The 5,228-nt window shown below is 40.3% G+C and overlaps 2 non-coding genes across 2 annotated transcripts; both read right to left on the bottom strand.

The window, feature by feature from the left end:
- Positions 1-272: 272 nt before the first annotated feature.
- Trnah-gug (transfer RNA histidin (anticodon GUG)) lies at positions 273-344 on the bottom strand. The gene has a single exon. It is a non-coding gene; the product is annotated as a tRNA-His (tRNA).
- Positions 345-3,309: 2,965 nt separating this feature from the next.
- On the bottom strand, positions 3,310-3,381 carry Trnah-gug (transfer RNA histidin (anticodon GUG)). The gene has a single exon. It is a non-coding gene; the product is annotated as a tRNA-His (tRNA).
- Between the last annotated feature and the right edge of the window lie 1,847 nt (positions 3,382-5,228).

The raw sequence follows: 5,228 nt of genomic DNA, 5'->3' as shown, positions 1-5,228 counted from the left end.
ACCTCATTTTCTCGCGGCACTCCTGTTCAGTGAAAGAGGTATCCCGGTTGAGAACCACTTTCGCAAGAAATAAAATCAGGCTTCATACCGTTTTAGTGATGTTTATTCAAATATGTACATAAAATATCAAATTTTTCATAAAGGAAATCTTCCCCCATCATCGGGTCATCTCGTCTCAGCCGTTGCCGATGTCAGATTTGTATACGCGGTCGTAGTAGACGTCGTCGTCCCACCATCGTTACTGGCATATTGCGCAACGATAGTACAAAACGTGCTGTGACCAGGATTCGAACCTAGGTTATCACGGCCACAACGTGAAGTACTAACCACTATACGATCACAGCGCAACTCGATGGGCTATCCCACCGACGACCAGACACCCGATTCAAATTACGATTCAAACTATGAAGTTCCGAAATTTACATTTCGGTCGAGAATGTAGCAATGGTCAATATATGATGCGAAATCAATTCTAACTATTTGTGAGGGCGAGAGATTCGAATTAGCCGTTTTGAACCGGATCAGGTCTGTCGAACGACGAAGAAGCATGAATTATGACCACGGTGCTGTTAGGAACAACGAGTTATTCAACCCCTGGATGTGTATGATATTCCGAAGTTCGAGATTGAATTGTTATATATAGGCTACACCAGCGTTCGATAACACACTCGAATTTTACTGTATACTCATTAGTGCATAAGTACAAGTACACTTGATTCCTCATCGTCCAATTATGATCAGTAGGAATTACCAGTGAACGCCACGCTCTTTCGAGTATGATCGACCACAACTATAAATCCCTATTTCACGGGCAATGCGACAGCCGTACAGCATTTTCAACTATTCATTGTTCACATTCAAGACAAAATATAAGCAGATTCTACTGAATGAATACTGCTATGCGGCTGATATCACCGGACAGAAATCTGACATATCGACTTCACCTATACCGACACATTCCCACTCCCTTATTATACTGCGTGTACTTTTTGTGATATCTTATGGCACTTTTCATTGAGTGTGCACTGTGCGATGTACATGCCTCTAATTAGCATGTTCTTTTGCAAATATATGTAGGTTTGTTTGAAAGACTATTCAAGTATATTCAACTCCTCGCTGTCTTTTCAGTTTACCCTGTGTCGCTATCTTGTGGTATCTCTGGCTACTAAATTGTGATTAAATATGTTATTGATCTTATGTCGGTGAACCTCATAACGGCATACATAGAAGCAACACTGACACATTTTTCTCCTTGACACATTTCTCTCTATTGTTGGTAGTCATAAACAAATAAACTATACGGCAAGGATCAACAACCTTTTTAAAACCAAGCGCTACTTCTTGGTTACTGATTAATGCGAAGGTCCCGTTTCTCCTGCCGTATACCCGCGCTTGAAATAATTCATTCATTTCGAAATTCAGAGTACTGAAGAGGGATTCCGCTCCTTACCAAGAAAAAGATAACGCCACATCTCCGAGTTCAGTTGTGTTGCTGCACTGGCCGTCGAAGCACAAATCTCGGCATCGAGGCTCGCGAAAATTAACCACATTTATTTTCGGACTCCGCTGGAGCGAAGACGAGCAACACACCGATCGAAAACTGCGTTCTCATATTCCGCAGGTTCGACTGACCCATGTTCAACTGCGTTCACATGTAACCCTTCTCCACTTCGACCTTCAAAGCTCCCATTTGAATATTTTCTGCTGCTACCAAGGTTGATTCATCTGGTCCTTACAGGCGACCAAATAGTATATACAGCGAGGCGGTATTGGGCAGGGCATTTATGGGCCATGATTAGGGAACGCCTTTCATTTTTCTGATCATTGCTAAATTTAGCTTATTGCGCCGAACGCTTGAAGTCGAGATATCAGACATATTTTTCGTTCCTAATTGTCTTATTGTAACTGCACGGGCAAAATCGGGCACTGCAGTAACGCTATATCGATTCGAAGTCTACCATTCGTGATATCATGTGCGAAAAATTATCAGCGAAGTGTCGAACCTGGGTTATCACGGCCACAACGTGAGGTATACTAACCACTATACGATCACAGCGCAACGCGAAGTGCTATGCCATCGACGGAACCCACTGCGGAATTAATTTCTCTTCACCACAATCGAACAACCCATTCGATAACAATTACGGCTGCATTTAAATCAAATGGTGTTGTTTTAAACTGTGTTTTAAACAAAGGCCCTTTTTAAAAAATTCTGTTTTTTCTACGTTGCATAATTATGCCATAATTTTGTAAACACTTTCAAAAACATGCTTTATGAGCCTACGGGAGACGATTACCACCTATATAACCGACGTACACGATATGGGAAGGTTGGAACCCTCGAAATAGTCAGTTCAACAGCTAAATTACGTAGATAGATCATTGGTACGGAATGAATGTTCTGATGATGATGACCGCCGAAAGTAAAAATACTGCATGAAGATGCAGTCCTGGTGAAAGATATTTTTGGTCCGTATATGAGCGGGATTGGGAGCCTATTTTCTCAAAGGAGCTATATTTACCCTACATTATCATTGTGAATATCAATCCACTATGACGTCACAATTTAATATGCGTGACGATATGGCTTAGGAGAAAGACAATAAAAAACAATAAAAAACATGTTTTAAACAAGGGCCTTGTTCTAAACATGTTTGTTTTAAATTGCTTCTTGTTTTAAACACAACCCTACATGTTACCCTTCTCCACTTCGACCTTCAAATCGGCTTACCATATTTTGGGAATCTGAAAAGAGAACACTTTTTAAAAATTCCAAAACTTACAATACTGGAGTAAAATTCGGAAAATTGGTAAATTTATTTTGAGTTTGTAGTTGGTTGCCAAAAAAAGGTCATATTTCCTACTCGACCACAGAAAACAGACTTTCATTGAATTTTCCGTTGGTAGACTAAAAAAGGTTAACTGTCCCAAAGACCCGGCGGACCGTTACGCGATTACTGATTCCATATATCTTCAGTTCAATTTTAACGTACATTTAACCAAAATTTTCACAAAAGAGGACAAACTCTCAAAAAAGAGGACATTCGGGGCGTCCTCCGAGGACGATAAGAGGACAAATCCTCTGAAAGAGGACGTATGGTAATCCTTACTTCAAAGCTCTAATTTGATTTTATGAAGCTACCAAGGGCGACCAAACAGTGTACAAAGCGATATCATGTGCGGAAAATTATTAGCAAAGCGTAGATGAATTCATATCAAAACCACAAGAAAAAAAGTTGTCAATGCCAATATTTTATAGGAAATGTTATGATTAGTTTGCTTGTAAGTATTCGTGAGTTGTGCAAAAGGTGCTGTGACCAGGATTCGAACCTGGGTTATCACGGCCACAACGTGAGGTACTAACCACTATACGATCACAGCGCAGCGCGATTGGCTATATGCCATCGGCGGTATCCATAGGGAAATTGATTACTCTTTAGTACAATCAAACAACCCAATCAATAACAATCATTCTAACGTAGGGTCACTTCAGGGAGTGCTGATCTAAGTCGATCATACGCTCGTTCAGAAGTGTGTCATACACTGAATCCTATAGATTCCAATCACGAGGGAGATTGTGATTGAAATGCCAGTCAGTTGGTCACAATTAGGCTGGGAAACTCATCAGTCGAAGGTTTTGTTCCAGGTAGTCATTTACATCTTTTCACTTTGTTATTGATATTTGTTATTATAATTCGAGGGCATTTGAACATGGTAAACTTCCAGGTTTCTGACCATTACTTACTACGGCCGCACTGCCGTATAAAAGCAGGAGCTCGTTGGATATAGAGTTCGGTGATGTCGCTCAGTCTACATTGGCATATAGCTAATGTGTTACGACAGAAACTGTAATAACGATTCCAATTATGTTTAACTCTGGCCTGTTACGCAACAAGTTGCGCAGACTATGGTATTCTCATCGTGATTACTGACATCTTATTCGATCATATAGTAAAAACTGTTCTGTGACCGGGATTCGAACCTGGGTTATGACGGCCACAACGTGAGGTACTAGCCACTATTGCCACGATCTCATCGCGACTCGAGAGCGCCACATGAGAGAACTACTCATCAAACTATCAAGTTTCCAAATTATATGTCACTGTCAGTAAGAATATATCAGCGGTTAATTGGTATCATTGATTCGAAGTATTTTAATACGAGCGACTCGACTGAACCCTTTCGAATCGGATGATATTACACGGGCGCATATGCATGTGCAGTTCGGGCATACATAGAGCACTGTAATAAAATGACTTTCATTTTTCAGGTCGTTGCAAAGCAAAATGTTTGGCCGAACAGATGCGGATATTTCTCGTTTGTAGTTGTCAGTTTGCAATCTGTAGCAGGGGTGTTAAACTCAAATTGCGTAGCGGGCCTGATAAAGGCATTCAGATCGCTCGCGGGCCAGACCAGTCAAATGATTCCAGAATGTTAGCTCATGCTCTTGCTTTTCACTTGAATACCTTAAAAGCATATATCGACAATACATGGATCATAGTGTTTTTAAAGTAGCAAGTTTCAACACTTTTATTCACGATCAATGGCAATGGCGTTTGAAAGTTGCGTTAACGATGATATAAGTTGGCATCTTTTATCCGCCCTTGGGTTTGGTCGTAATCTGACGTTAGCCCTGCATATGCATTGTGAGGAATACAAGATATTTAATTGGAAACGCAGGCGTTGGATTTTGGTTTATTATAACCGTGAGACTGGTTTATCTATCATGTCTGGGGATCTATTGGATCGAAAGTGACACACAGCAGTGCGACCATAGATATTTCAATTATATATTTGTGCAACTAATATATTTCCATGTTAATTGCATATTACTGTTCCGCATTGGCGATATCGGTTCTGTGAATAACTACTTTTGGTCCATATTTTTATAAAACTCTTAGCTAAGTGTGCACTTTTTGCTTTCTTGAAATTGGATGGCAATTTCACCGACTTGTTACTAGTGGTAGAGTGAAACCACAGCGCCGTAGTCGAGTGGTTATAATGGGGACTATGAACATGGAAGCATTTCCTACTAAAAAAATCTTGAAATTTGTTACATATGGGCTGGGAAATACAAGAATTATTCGATCTACTCAGAATTGCCTCGAATTGCCTCCTGTTTGACGCCCCTGATCTGTAACTTTATAATTCCGTGTCGAGTCAAGTGCGTCCGTTCATGATGTCATGCGCAAAACACAAACATAAAAGTATGACTATATGTTCATATT

The sequence above is a fragment of the Botryllus schlosseri genome, chromosome 1 (assembly GCF_051294905.1).
Source record: "Botryllus schlosseri isolate E-star chromosome 1, Bs_hap1, whole genome shotgun sequence".
NCBI classification, from domain to species: domain Eukaryota; kingdom Metazoa; phylum Chordata; class Ascidiacea; order Stolidobranchia; family Styelidae; genus Botryllus; species Botryllus schlosseri.
Note: the sequence above shows the minus strand (reverse complement) of the source record. Positions and strands in the feature narration are given on the sequence as shown.